The following is a 16,560-nucleotide window of genomic DNA, read 5'->3' on the forward strand; positions in this document are numbered from 1 at the left end:
CAAGCCATATATCCAATGGCCTACTGAATAGCTCCTTAAGAAGAGCCCTAAGGCACTTCATTTTCATCCACCAAGCTCAAATCTACCTAGGTAGCCAAACTCAGGCTAAGACCTGGGTGTTATCCCAAATGTTTCACTCTTTCTTTCTCCCTAAATTCAGTCCTATTACTGAACCCTCTAGATGCTTCCTCCTTGATCCTGTCCACCTCTTTCCTTGTATCAGGTACAATGACAATTAAAACAGTGGACTGCAGAAACAGGCTCAGGTAGACTTGAATTCTAGTTCTAGTGATTATGCTTTACTATGACTCAGTTTCCTCATCTGTAAAATGGGAATAGTACCTATCTCAAATGATTGTGTGTATTAACACCAAAAATTCTTGTGAAGCCATATATAATCACTGACACATGGACAATACTCAATAAATATTAGCTATTATGATTCCACCTTCTGGCATTACCCTAAACCAGTTCACTATCTCTTTCTTGGTTATATCACAGATTTATAACTGTTTCCTTATGGCTAGACCTTCTTCTCTCTCTCAATTACAGATAGAGAATTTTATAAAATGTCATCAGCAATTTCTAAACTACCATTAATTATTTATTCAAATGCCACATATATTTTAGAATGGCATTTTAAGTATATTAATGTTTCAGATGAGATAAACTTGATTAACAAATTTATATGGTCTGAGTGCCAAGAACTAGTGGGTTTGGCATGAGTTCCCAATTCCCTCTTTGGGTATTTTAAGGCAGAGAGGTACCACTGCACACAGACTTCCAAAAATGTCCCTGAAGATCCCTAAAAGGCCACAAGGAGATATGCAATACTCCTACCGAGTTACAACAAGTCTATTTTTCTGAGACAGGCTATGGATATCCGTGACTTTTCTACTTTTCTCTGTCACTCAGATTGGAATGTCCTAGGATTGCAGTAAGAAGATCGGCCATATCCTTATGAAGAGACAGGTCTTCCCATAGCAGTGACTTTGACCGAGACAGACAGACTTAACGGCTGCACAGCAGATGGACCTCAGTCATGATTTAGGCGACTGCTTCAACTGAATGTTATAAAATTGGATAAAATTATGCCAATTTCCCCTTGCAAGTAAAGAAGTGTAGAGTGAAGAAGTAAAAAGATTCAGTATTCATTAAAGTGAGCATCTTTAATAGTCTTCATTTTCTATTTCTGAAAAGCTGCATGTTTTCTTATTAGCATCAAAGTACTTTATTTGTCTATCTAATGAACTCTGGCCTCTAATGGAGGGGTGTATACACATTGTTTCCCTTCCGAAGCTGTGAGCGACTTGAGGGCACTTCCATGTCTGACCTGTCTTTGTATTCCAGCACTTGCACACTCTCTTGCCTACAGTATGTGCTCAATGAATACTGAACTACCCAGATGAATAAATATGCCATTGAAATTTTCATAATTAAATCATACTTTATAATGAAGTGGAACAAGTCACTATTTAAAGGTACTCTGTGGAAAATTGTTATGTATAATGTCACATCTCCTCATTGTTTATCATATATTTCATATATCAAGTTTACTTAATTTGATACAATTCAAAAGTGCACAGATTGAGCATCTGTTACCTTCCATTGACTGATAAGGTGTTGAGATACAAAGAAGAATGAGATATGGTCCCTGTGGCAAATTTCATTTTCTGCTCTTTTTACAGTGTGATTTGCTGGCACTCTTCCATGCCCTCCCGTAAACATGAGTGGGATTTTGACTGTTCCATCTCACAGTGATGCTGTGTGACCTCTGAGGCTGGGTCATATAAAGGATTCAGCTTCTGTCTTGCTCTCTAATCATGACATTCCCCAGCTTAGAAGCCAACTACCACACCATGAGGAAGCCCAAACTAGCATTAAAAAAGAGACAATAGGCCCAAAATGGAGTCACCTGTACTAAGCCTCACATTAGCAAACCAACACTTAATACCTAACTGCAGTTTCAATTGCTTCCAGGCATATAACCTTTAACCAGTCAACCTAGAGTTACCCGGCACTTTGAGGTGATCTGCCCAACAGACCCTTTCCATTCCCCTTAGGAGGGCAACCTCGCCTAAAACATTGCACTCCTTGTTAATATCCCCTTTTTCTACCCCCTTTAAAAACTTTTCCTTTTCTACAGCTTGGTGGAGTTCCTTTCTATTTGCTTGATGGGATGCTGCCCAATTCATGAGTTGTTGAATAAAACCAATTAGATCTTCAAATGTACTCAGCTGAATTTTTGTTATTTAAAACTAGTCCACATAGAGAACAGAGAGGCCACATTAGAGAGATCCATATGAAGAGGAATTGAGGACCTCCAGTGAATACACAGAGTCAACCACCAGACATTTGAATGAACAAGTCTTTGTATAAAAGTTTCTTTGTTTGGGGAGGGGGAAGATGTAGCATGATGAACAGCATCCTGGCCTCTATCACTAGATGCCAGTGGCATCCTCCCCTCAAGTTGTGTCATTCAAAAACAATTCCAGACATTGCCAAATATCCCCTGTGAAGAAGGAAAAATCATTCCCAATTGAGAACCACTGCTTTTAGATGATTCTAGCACCTGGCCTTTGAGCTGCCCCAGCTAATTTCGGGTAGAATAAATGAAGTATCCTTGCTGATCCCTGCCTAAATTGGAGATTTGTGAGCAGAGCAGACATTGTTATTATAATAACCTACTAAGTTTGGGGATGGTTTGCTGCAAAACATTGGATAATGACAAGAGCCTCTGACCTCAAGGGACTGTTTCTCCCTTCTAGGGTGGAAAGCAACTATAAAACCAAATAGTTGCCATTCTACAATAGGCACTTATAAAATCTACTATAAAGTTTTGCTTGTGAGGCACATCTTGAATAGATGCATGCATGTGAGAGAGGCTGTGTATGTATACAAAGAGGGGCAGCACTCTGATACTGAAATCCTTGTCTGTGGTAAGACTGAGCTATTAGAGTATCTATGTTAACCTAATTTCAGCATATATAATTATATTGTCTTCCTAATTTGCTCATGCACTCTCAACTGGAAGTGGTGAATACCGGATTCTTAAATAACTCCACAACATTAAGGTCACCTACAGTAATATACAGCTTGTTTTCCTGTAAGCTACATTAGATGACTCAGTTCCAGAGTATATGGAATAATTGTGAAATAATATTCTGAATAGAGCTGTGGCAGGGTCATGTTTGGCCTGCATGACACTTGTAATATGTCTTCAGTTATCAAGGAAAAAGTCTGGACACCAAGTGTGGATATGCAGTGGTTAATACAGTGTGTGTGTGTGTGTGTGTGTGTGTGTATGTATGTATATATATATATATATATATATATATATATATATATATGCTTAATTTACATTTTTAAAAGATTTAAAGTTAATATTGATAATATGTATACCTGTAATTTATGGCTTTACATGATTACAACAAGTAATGTGTGTTGTGACTCACTTGTAATAATGGCAATGGTTACTGTCGAATTCTTGCTCTTGGGCCCTGTGCAGTGTATGCTGTGGTGTTAATCCTCAGCACAGCCTAGAAGCAGCAATTCAAAGAAGTTAAGTGACTTGTCCAAAGAGCCTATGGGATTTTAAGCCTATTTCTCTGACTCCTAAGCCTATTTTCTTTCCACAAAACCTGATCCCTTTATCTTTGGGTCCTCACTAGTCAACACAGTATGTAGTACATAGACAGATATTGAAACGAGTTTGTAGTTGTTGATTAAAAATAGCTTTGACTCACAAATGTAATAGCTTGGCATGGAAAAGAGAAAATATAGCCTATTGGACTGATTATTATGATGGTCAACCCAAGTTTGTTGATTGCTATGCAATAGAGGAGTTACCCAATAAGTGATTATTCTAGATGTTAAGCCAACTGAATCAGCCTGACTCTGCAATATGACTGATTGCCTAGCAATCAGCCACTGAATGGCAAAACTCATCTTCTGTATAGATATAGCCTTAAAAGCGTGTGCTATATAGCACGTTTTTATTTCTCTGTTCTATGAAGGGAATGTTGTTTAAGAAACAGAAAGTAGCCAGCATAAGCTCTTTCTCATAAGGAAAGTGATAAACTGGTTGAAAGAGGCTGAATCTGATCAATCCATTAAAAAATATCCTCAATGTATAGGCTAATTTGTATAAGGCTAATCCCAATTTGATTATGGATTGTTATTAATATAAAGTGATGCCTATAAATGGTAAATGAACAAATGAATGAATGACTGAATATGTGACATATCAATAAATTATAAAAAATAGTAGCCCAAACTAGTCATAAGCACTGTCAAACTAATATCCAGCAATATAACTGCAAAAGGAACTTGTCAGGAGAATATGTACACATAGACCAATTGCAAACAATGGCTAATAATATCTCAAATTTGTTAATGATAACTGGTTATTTGAATTAAGCCTTCTTTTTCCTCTCAACTGCTTCCTGCTTCACATGGATTGCTATAAACTTTAGATTCAGACTTAAGAACCATGCTGTGTGTATATATGCATGTGTGAGAAAGAGAAGGAGGGAAGGGGGTGGGTGTTGAAGGTAGGGAGACACTAGCTTAAAGAAGCACTTCTGCCAGATACACACTCTTAAGTTTCCACAACTTTAGGCTCTTTCTGCTAGCTTATGGCCCTCATCACATAGTTCAGAGGTACACAAACCAATCTCTCTTCACCTGAGCAGGAAGCAGAAGATAAACGTCTCCTCTTTCTTGCAATAGAAAAAGGTAAGGAAGAAAGACAGTCTCAATAGTTCTCAGGTGGGGTGTTGCAGAATTCCAAGGGTGTGCTTGGAAATGTTTGGGGGCTTTGGAGTTGCCACAGTGACAGGAAGCACCAATGGCATTTAATGGAGAAGATCCAGAAAAGGAAAACATCCTTTAACATACAGAACAGCAAAAGGACTTTCAAAAATAAGAAACTTCCTGCCCCAAATAATAATATCCAGGAGAAATACTAGCCAATTCTCTTTTGAAACCTCACAGGCCACTTGTTCAGTATCAGCAAGGAGACCCAAACTCTAGCCATGATAACATATAGGAAACATGCCAGGATTTGGCTAAAAAAATTTTCCTAAGCCGAAGCAAAGAAAATCCCTGTTGCTTCCAGCAATAACCTCTCTAAACTCTTCTCAACTTTAGAAACAGCACTTCCGATTTGCTCCAGACATTAGAAACCTTAAGGAAAAGAGCCAAGGAATAAACAAATGCTAAGAGACTGTTTAACACAAGAACTATCCTCTGCTCAGACAGTAAGCTTGGTTGAACATGCAGCAGATTAACAAAGGGAACCAGGTGGGTTGCAGGGTGAAAACCTCACTTAAAAGTGCTATAAAGTGTCTCCTTCCTCCTACCCTCAGTCTTGGGGGAGATTGTGGTTCTTGTGCATTTCTGGAAGACAATTAATGTTGTTCACTACGCAGGTGGGCTGAGGATTTTAGCAGATGGCGACAGGATGGCTGTAAAAGAGAAAAGAGCTCTTGCAGATGGTATACTTACTCCTTTCTGCGTTTTTCTTTTTGGAGGGGGAAGGGAGGGAGGTGGTTGCCACAGGCTGCAATAATGCCACAGACTCCCAAAGTATCTATTCTCATACATTTTCTGAAGTCGCCACATTATTATCTTCATCACAGATCACAGAGAAATCAAGCAAGAAATGGAGAGACGACAACAGGAAAAAACCTTTTACATGTACAACTATAAATTCACCATCCTCTAGAATTACCCTTCATGGACTTGAAGCCTTGTTAATGCAGTAAATTTTCTCTGTATTTTCCTTCTCCAGGTGAAATAAGCTAATTACTATAACTTTTTCTCATAGGCTATGTTTTTTTTTTTTCAATCTTGTGCAATTATTTTTGGTGCCTGACTTCCAGCTATATATGTTCTGCTCATTCTATGATTCTGAGAACTACAGGTTGGTCACAATATTCTGATAATGGCTTGCAAGATAGGGGCTGCCTTGGCTGTTGATCTCCTGTTAGATGACAACACCATCTCCCTTGGCAGTCTCATCCAAGGGAGAGAAGGGAGTTAATGAAGCCACTCAGATGTGGGCAGCTTCTGCTGCAGTGTGGGCACAGGTTTCCCACCATAATGAGCAGCCACAGCCATTAATTGGGCTGCAGATTTCTGAGTGTTCCGAGCCTACTTCAGCTCCTGTCGTCATTGCAAAGATGGCAAGTGGCAAGTTGTTTGCAAAGTACTGTATCCCACAAATGCAATCCCAGGAAGTTCATTTCTAGGGGACGGCTCTCTGCTTCCTTTTTTTTATGCTGGCTTTGGGCAACTGGCCTCAGACCATTTCCTCTGCCTGAGTTTTGATATCAGAAAGGGGAGTAAATGATAAAAGCCCTTGAGTGAGGTTACCTTTTAATTATTACTGTGATGATTTATTCATATATTCATTTCTACATTCATCAATTTAGTAACTATACACTGAGAACCTTCTATGGGACAATCTTGGGATAGTTAACAGATAAAAGGCAAATAGGTCAGATTATGGTCCTAAAGGAGCTCTAGGGGAGGAAGACTGACAAGGAAATCAAGAATTACAATTCAAGGGGTGCTTGGGTAGTTTAGTCTGTTAAGCATCCCACTCTTGATTTCAGCTCAGATCATGATCTCACAGTTGTGGGCTAGAGCCCCACATCAGGCTCTGGGCTAAGCATGTAGCCTGCTTGAGATTTTCTCTCTCCTTTTGCCCCTCCCCGACTTGTACTCTCTCTCACTCTCTCTCTCTCTCTCTCTCTCTCTCTCTCTCTCTCTCTCAATGATAATAATAATAATAATAATAAAGAGAAAAAAGAATCACAATTCAATATAATCAGTACATTATTTGTTAAATGTGTAAGATCCTACGGAGACACTATTTCAGCCTGGAGCCTGGAGGGTCAGAAAAGTTCATAGAATAAGTCACCTGAAACAGAGTCCTGAAGAATAATTAGGTTTGAATCTGTCAGGGAGCCAAAGATAGCAAAAGCACACCACAGAGAAGATGGAGCCCATGAAAATGCACAGGAACATGAGAGAGTATTCCAGAAGCACCAAGCAGGCACGAAAACTCTGGCAGAGGATACAGTGGGGTATGGCAAACATGAAGCTGAGACAAAACAGACAGAAGGACATTCAGGCTTAACTAGAAGTTAATTGAGAAAGAGCATTGCAAGCTGCCTCCCTGGTATAAGTCACTTAGCAGCCTTAGTTTAGAGGACTTAGGCTCAAAATGGGGAACTATAGTGCAATAAAACAGACTTTACCCTCCTCACAATTTACCTGCAGCAGCTCTCCCTGCATTATGTCACACAGTGTGGAGAGAGCTATTGCCTGGTAGACAATGGGCTTATTTTTCAATAAAAGGTCTCATTTCCTCAAGCAACCAGAGACTAGAGCCAGGATTATAAGTGGCTCCTGAAATGTGTTGCTTTGGCCACCCAGAGTCCAGTCCCCTTTTTTATACATTTATTTATTTTTGAGAGAGAGTAGGGCAGAGGGGCAGAGAAAGAGGAGGACAGAGCATCCAAAGCCAGCACTGTGCTGACAGAACAGACTCCGATGCTGGGCTCAAACTCACTAACTGTGAGATCATGACCTGACCCGAAGTCAGACTCAGACACTTAACTGACTGAGCCACCCAGGCGCCCTAGCCCTTTTTAATGATATATCACCCCACAGTTTCTTTGCAGAACCACCCTATGCCCACTTTCAGTGCTGGTGTAGTTGTACTGCAGTAGCAGAGAAGTCTGTTACTCAGCTTGATATGTCAGCATACCAAACTGCCCTAGTCACAGTGACTACTTCTGAGATAGGCACACAGTCCAACTGGTCCAACTGGAAGGAACCCTGGAGCTTTACTCAAGAGTTGCCAGAAAGACCTGTTCTCTTGTGTCCACTGGACACAAACATGGAAACATCTAAGGGCTAGAGTTACTGCCAGCTATCTTGCTACTGTATGGAACCTGAGAAGGAAGTCAACACATAGAAAACAGAGCCAGGAAATGGAGAAAAACTTAGTCTCCCTGCCATGTTTTGAGCCTCTTGAATCAAGCCAAAACTGAATTCTGGACTGCCTAAAAACGTATGTCAAAAAAATCCATTTTATTAAAGTCAGTCTGAGTTATATTTCCTGTCATTTGATACAGAAAAAAAAATCCTTACTGATATAATGCTAAAATTCTTTTTCAAAAATTGTATCTTTAAAAATGTAGTGTCTTAAGAGATAGAATATACTGGACATTGAACGGGTGAAGAGTAATGGAACAGGATCCATAAAACTTGTTTTCCAGGTCTGGCTTTGACACTTATTAGTTATAGAGTTTTGAACAAATTGCTTCATCTTTCTGAGCTTCAAATCCTCTACATCTAAAAATACAGATAATAATCCTAACCCCCTCCCCATATCATAGCCTTGCAATGAAAATCAAAAAAAAATATGGAGTAATTTGTCAAATCTGAAGTGCTAAATGAATGAAATGGCTACTAAAATATTCATATAGTTTAGTAAGCCTTTAAAGATGTTAGTCTCACATTAAGAACCAGTCTCATTTTCCCCAGTTATCTAAAATAGGTCTAAGGATGTTGATATCCCACCTGCTATAAAGCATCAGGTTCCTAAAACTGAAATGGAAGTCAGCATTATCTCAGGTCAGGAGCCAGCTACACCGAAAAATGTGCTGTGCCCATGATAACATGGTACGTGTTAATTGGCATTATGCTGGCCATCATTTAGGCAAAGAAAGAAAAATGTAAGAAAGCTATGTCTAGTATGAACTTAGAGCCCAAAGAGGTCCAAAAAATCAGCTAATTAAATAAAACAAAACAAAAGCAGTCTAATTGACTTTGTCTTCCAGGTTGTTAACCACGTTTTTAATTCTTTTTTTTACCTAGTTGCTGTGGTGACCTGCCCCACAGTGACAAAGTTTAGCTTGAGTCCTAAATATATGCTATGTCATCAAGGACTTCAAAAAGCCCCTACTCATTTACTCATTCTCTTTCTCAACAACCTGGCCATGCAGCTGGTCACCTAGTGCTGTCATTTCTTCTACTGGGGAGCTCACAGATTTCCAAACTGCTTAGCAAGACATTTAAGCCACCTTACAGTCCTCCTGTACTCTGCCACCAGCCCTTAGCCATTTTCTTCCCATCCCTCTCCCTGATCCCAACCACAAGGTCAATATCTTAGCTATATTGTAATTCCTAGACACAATTTCTGTGTAGGAATAGCCACACTGTTCCTTGGAATATACATTTTCATATCTTTGGGACTATGCTCATTTAGTTTCTTCTGACTGCGATGTCCTTCCCACTAGTTTACTCTACTCTCCTTCTCTATTAAATCCTCTTTTTTGTTGTTGTTGTTGTTTTGTTTTGAATAAGAGATCTTAAAAATTGAAATTTTCCTGGGCTCTGATAGATAACAATATGACTGAATAAAACTGGGTAGTATAAGAAAAATCATATTGCTGTCCTAGTGTATCTTTTGATTTCCACTTCTGACAGAACCATGCAACAAAAAAATACTTCTCTATTGTTAAAAAAAAAGTGAGATTAAGGAGCACCTTATTTGGTTCAGCATCCAACTTTGACTCAGGTCATGATTTTGCGGTTCATGAGTTAGAGCCCCATATTGGGCTCACTGGTGTCCATGCAAAGCCAGCTTTGGATCTTCTGTCCCCCTCTTTCTCTGCCCCTCCCCCACTTGCTCTTTGTCTGTCTCAAAATAAACATTTTAAAAAGCCAGATTAAGATCAATAGATGAGAAGAAGTGACTAAAGCTGTCTGTTGAGGACACAATAAGGTGTGGTAGGGCCTATGGATCACCAAAGAGCACTCACTCTTTCTCTAGGACCCAGAGAACTCTCAGAGCTAGACTATTACTGCTCTATAAGTATGTAATGTTGAGAGATCTTTCAATTTTCAAGATAAAACCTAAATCCTTAGTTTTATGTAAAATCTTCGAAGAAGGTTGGATCAACATGTTTTGTTGGATATAACCAGCCCAAGGGCACAAATGTGTAAATCTCAGCCCCATGACCCTGTCCAAAAATTGTATTCTCTGTAATGCCTTCTTTTACTCCCCTGACCCAGTGGAGTTCTCCTTTGCTCCTCATTCACAAACTGTTGAGACACTGCAACCCACTACCACCCTGAAGTGTCAGCGACAAGGTGGACTTAATGTGTATAACCATATATGGGTAGAGCAAGAAGTGAAGTGTAACATGTGCTTATGTGCCCCGTTGCCTCAGCCTACCTGATTTCAGAACAGTTCTGATGGGAACTTTGATGTATGTTGCCAGTATTCCATTTCAATGCACCCCATGGCATCTATTTTCTGCCTCATGGCTTTCATGCAGAAAGCAGCTCCGTCTGTGCAGGCGTGGCTTCACATAAGGGCAAGATCACTTTGGTGACAGTTTCTAGTCATGCAGCTATAAGGCAAGCGCCTACCCACTCTTAAGTAAAAAGGTACGTATCAAAATGCAGATGCTGCACACCTGGTCTCAAGCAATCTTTTTAATAAGAGCACAGAGAAAATGGCGTATCTCTGGAGTATTTATTTTAATATTCACTCATTTTGTGTTTCTTCTGGTGGGGGCCCTAGACTGGGTGAAGAAACAACTGAAATGGAGAAAATTCCTCTAAGAATGATAACAAGATCCCACAAACTGGCAATAGGCCAACAATTCAGGCAAGAGGTACCAGAATCCCAGTGAGAGGCTGTGAACCCTGAACTTGGAAAGCTAGTATGTATAACATCCACTTTCAAGATTTCCTTCTCTGCATTGAATTTTACTTATGTCATCCTCATCTCTTAGTCAAGATTATTTTAGACGACAGCCTTTTGCTATGAGATAGGAGTGAGCTATCACAGCATGAAGAGGAGGTGACAAGGAGATGACTGGGGATGGGGCCAGAACAGAAGGTTGATGTGAGCAGAACATAGCCATACTCAGGATGGTATTTGTTATGAGTTTAACTGTGCCACCCAAAAAGATGTTGAAGTCTTAACCCCCAGGACCTGTATCTATGACCTTATTTTGATATAGGGTCTCTGTAGATGATCAAGTTAAAATGAGATCTTAGGGTAGGCCTCAATATAATATAACTGATGTCTTTATAAAAAGGGGATATTTGGACACAGAGACATGCATAGAAGGAAAATGGCCTGAGAATACATGGACAACACCATACATGAGCCAAGGAATACCTAAGGCTACCAGAAGCTAGGAGAGAAGCCTGAAATAAACTCTCCTTCACAGCCCTCAGAAGGAACCAACACCTTGATTCTGGACTTGTAGCCTCCAGAACTGTGAAACAATAAATTTCTGTTATTTATGGTACTTTGTTATGGCAGCCCCAGGAAACGAATACAATATTTATCCAGAGAACTCCAGAGATAACTGGACATAAGATTGGACTCTTGCAGTTATACAAGAAGGATTCTCAGATTATTGTAATTTAGATATTAAAGGTAAGAGCAGAAAATTTAGGATTACTCAGAGAGATGAATCTCTCCCTATGGCTTTCAAAATGGAGCACTTCAGCTCTCTTATTGTATCACAGGAATGACCAGCCAGAATTAAACTCTTTCATGGCATATAATACAATATAATACGACACAAACTCCTTCTTGGTCAATTTCACCTTACTTTAGTTCCCAGCAGGCCAGTGGCATCCAATATTAAATAAATATCCTAAGAATTACACCTACTTCAAGGATTTCTATATTTGGGGTTTCCAAAAATACCTAGTCCCTCTGATTCCAAAAATGACCAAAGGTGCATGCCCTCAGAAGATTTAGGCCAAAGAAAATAATTTCCTAACAATCTTGGAAAAGTGTCATTAAGAAAAGGATGAGGTTGTTCAGGGCACTCAGTAGTCTGGAGATAATATTAGGCACATTCTTCTGAAGCTAGTTTTTTTTTTCCACCTGGCAATATATCATGAACTTTTCTCTGTGTCAATAAATATTCCTCTACAACATGATTTTTAATATCTACAGGGATCCCATTGTCAGGAAGTGCATTCCATAATTCATTTAACTAATCCTCTATTCCTGAGACAAGTCAATGAAAAATCAAGAGAGTGAGTTGAGCCCTGAGGTGCGTATGCCCTAAGGACCAGCTCCACGACCATCTGTTTCATATTCCTCTATAAATCTCTATACGGTGTTTTCTTTGTCCAAGAGAATGCCTCGTGGAATCTCATTTGCCAGTCTGGGGGCACTTCTAGGGCACTGAAAATAATGTTACCAAGCTCCTGAATATATCACCCATCTATTCACTCAGAAAATGAGCATTTATTTTACACTAACACGTGTCACTATTCTGGTGCCTGATGACAGAGCAATGAGCAAGACAGATATGGTCTCTGCTTTCTGGGAGTTTAAAATCTAAGTAGAGTACACAAGTAAATAAGATAAATTCAAACGGCTGCTATGACAAAAAGTAAAACAAGTAATGTGAAAGGAATTGATGGGAAGAGGGTAATTTAGATGGAGAGAGAGGAAATAGAAAAGAGTTGTGATGTCAAGAGCCAGGGAAGCACATTCCAGGTAGAGGAAACAGCTAGAGGAAAGACATGACATGGGGGAAAAGTATGACATGTTCAAGAAATAAAAAGTTGGCCAGAGTGCCTGTTTAGAGTAAAAGAGTGGGTGACATAGAGAAATTCAAGAAGCAAATTTGGGGTCTAGTAGAGCCTCACAAGATTTTACTTCAAGTGTAGTGAGCAGCTAGTTTGGAAGGTTTTACTTCAAGGAGCGTTACATGTCAGCTCTGTTGTGTTGTTTTTTTTTTTTAATTTTTGTTAATGTTTATTTATATTGAGAGTGAGAGACAGAGTGCAAGCAGGGGAGGGGCAGAGAGAGAGAGGGAGACAGAATCTGAAGCAGGCTCCAGGCTCTGAGCTGTCAGCACAGAGGCCAACACAGGGCTCAAACTCATGAGCCGAGCTGTGAGATCATGACCTGAACCAAAGTCAGATACTCACCCTACTGAGCCACCCACGTGTTCCATGTCAGCTCTGTTTTAAGAAGACCCCCCCCCCCCCGGTTGTGGTGGGAAGCACAGATTATGAAGAAGCATAAGAAGCAGCAGAAAGAGACCAGTTAACAGGCTACTGCTGTGGTTTAGAGAGCTGTTGGTAGGTTAGACAAAGTTGATGGCATAGAAGTAGAAAAATGTGAACTGGTTATATTTTGAGAATAGAATAGACAGGACATACTGACAGAATGAGTGTGGATGGGTAACCTAAATGAAAAAAATTAAGGAGGACAACATTTTATCATAAAAATTTCAAACTTTTATAGAAATGTCGAATGAACTGAATAATGAACACCCATATACTCATCCAGTAGACTGTGCCATTAACATTTCACTATGTATACTTTATCACTTAACTGTCCATCTGTCCATTCCACTATCCATGTATCAATCCATGTTATTTCTTTTATGATATTAGGGTGAAAGAAAGTCAGAACATCAGAACACTCCAACTCCTATACCCTACTACTGTATCCATGTTATTAACTAGAATCAATATGTGGTTTTGATTCTTTCATTTTTACAGGAAAATTTGCAGATGACGAAATGCAACACTTATATAACCCTAATTCAGGGTTTTTTAAATCTTGACACCATTCTCAACCTTAGACAATTCTTTGTTGTAGGGGCTGTCCTGGGCATTGTTAGGTATTTAGCAATAACCCTGTCCTCTAATCAACAGATGGAACAAAAATCTCTAGACTTTGCAAAAAATAACCTCTGGGTGGGGAGGGGGGTGGGGAGGGGAAACAAAACTTTCCTCAATTGATAACCACTGCTTCAATTCTTATCAAATATAGAATAATACAATCATCCAAAAAACATGTACCTTACCCAGAAAATCTACACCCTTCTCTCCAACAGGAGTAATAATCTATTTTTTTGCCACACAGAATAGTTTTGCCTGTTCTAGAACCTCATACAAGTGAAATCATACTGTGTGTGCTCTTTTGTGGAAGGCTTTTTTTTCTTTTTTTTTTTTTTTTTATTTTTCTAATGTTTATTTATTTTTGAGACAGACAGAGAGGCAGAGTATGAGCAGGGAAGGACAGAGAGACACAGAATCCGAAGTAGGCTCTAGGCTCTGAGCTTCCGCACAGAGCCTGATGTGGGACTGAACTCACGAACCATGAGATCATGACCTGAGCCGAAGTTCCACGATTAATCGACTGAGCTACCCACGTGCCCTTGGAAGGCTTTTTTTCAATAAGTATGTTTTCGGATTCATCCATGTTGCTGTTTATATCAAGTCTGTTCCTTTTTGGTGCTAAGCAGTACCCCATTATATGACTATACAAGTTTGTTTAGTCAATCAATTGTGGACAATGGGGCAGTTTCTAGGTTTATATATTATAAATAAATGTGATATTAAAATTTCACATAATTATTTTTGTGAATATGTTCTCATTTCTCTTGAGCATAATTACCAGGTCATAGGATAGGTTTATGTTGTTAAGAAACTGCCAGACCTTCTTACAAAGCAATTATACCTCTTGACACTGTCATCAACCATGTAAGAGTTGTTCCATATCCGTTCTAACACCTGGTGCTGTCAGTAATTTTAATTTTAGCCATTCTGGTGGGTGTCCAGCATATCTCATTGTGGTTTTAATTTTTATTTCCATGATAACTCTAATGTTGTGTGTTTTCTCATGTGTTTATTGGTCATTCACATAGCTTTATTTGTGAAGTATCTAAACGGCACATTTAAAAAAAAAGTTTATTTATTTACTTTGAGAGAGAGAGAGCACAAGCAGGGGAGGGGCAGAGATAGAGAGGGAGAGAGAGAATCTCAACCAGGCTCCATGTTGTTAGCACAGAGCCCAGTGTGGGGCTCAATCTCACGAACTGTGAGATCATGACCTGAGCCAAAATCAAGAGTTGGACACTCAAGTGACTGAGCCACCCAGGCACACTTAAACTGCCCATTAAAAAACATTTTTTAAGGTATATTTATTTATTTTGAGGGAGGGGGCAGAAAGAGAGAGAGAAAGAGAAAGAGAGAGAGAGAGAGAGAGAGAGAGAGAATCCCAAGCAGGCTCCACGATGCCAGTGCAGCATCCGATGAGGGGCTTGAATTCACAAAATGTCTGATCAGCTGAAACCAAGAGTCAGACACTCAAGTGACTGAGCCACCCAGGCACCCTTTGACTGCCCATTTTTTAAAAATTGAGTTAGGTTTTATTATTAATAAGATCTTTATATATGCTGGATATTGGTCCTTTGTCTAATGTATGTTTTATTCATAGTTTATGTAGGATAATTTAATATAAATTTTGTAGGGTCTTTTGATGAACAGTGATTCTGATAAAATCAAATTTACCAATTCCTTATTTTTGTTTGTTATTTTCTGTGTCCTAAGAAACTTCTGCCCACTCTCAAAGTCTCAAAGATATTCTTCTGTATTTTGTCCTAGGATCTTTATTGTTTAAGCCTTGACATTAAGGCCTATGATTTACTTAAAGCTATTTTTTTATGGTGTGAGGTATGGGCCAGAATTCTTTTTTTCTATATAAATATCCATTTGTTCTAGCACATTTTGTCAAAAAAAAAAAAAAAAAAAAACTTTTCCTTATAACGTGGCTTTGATGACTTTGTTGAAAATCAAATGAGTATATTAGTATCGGTCTAATTCTGGACTCCCTTCTCTGTCCCACTGACCTATTTGTAAATCCTTTTGCCAGTGCCATACTTTTTTAATTACTGTAATTTGATAGTAAATTTGAAGCCAGTTAAGTCCTCCAACTTTATTCTTCAAGATTGCTTTGGGTATTCCAACTCTTCACAGTTACATATAAATGTTAGAATCAGCATATTAATTTCTTAAAAGAAAAAAAAAAGCTTGATGGCATATTAGTGGGATTTCATTGAATCTATAAATTATTTTGGAAAGAATTACCACACTAATAGTAGTGTGTTTTCCAGTCAATATGCATGGTGTATCACTCCATCTCTAAATTTTGTTAACAGTGTTTTGTAATTTTTAATGTAGTAGTCTTGTTAAACCTGTTCCTAAACTATGTTATGCTTTTTGACTCTACGGTAAATTGAATTGCTTTTTAAATTTTATTTTCTTCTTTTATGCAGTTAGATATGGGAAATGCAATTAATTTTTGTATATTGGCCTTGTACCCCGAGACATTGTTAAATTCACATACTAGTTATGATTAGGCTTTTTTACCCTGACAATCATGTCATCTGTGAATAAAGCCATATTTATTTTATTTCTCATCTATATGTCTTTTATTTTCTTGTCTTTTCTTATTGTAGTGTCTAGGGTTTCCCATAAAATGGTGATAGAAGTAATGAAAGTGGGCTTCCTTACCTTTTTTGTGACATTGGGAGAAAGCATTAAATATTTCACTAATAAGAATGTTAACTGTTGGGCTTTTCACAGATGCCATTGATCAGAATGAGGAAATTTCCTCTTTTCCTAGAGTGCTGAGTGGTTTTATCAATGAATAGTAGTGAATTTTGTCGAATGATTCTTTTCATCTATGTGCTTTTT

This window comes from Panthera uncia, chromosome C2, assembly GCF_023721935.1.
Source record: "Panthera uncia isolate 11264 chromosome C2, Puncia_PCG_1.0, whole genome shotgun sequence".
Taxonomy (NCBI): domain Eukaryota; kingdom Metazoa; phylum Chordata; class Mammalia; order Carnivora; family Felidae; genus Panthera; species Panthera uncia.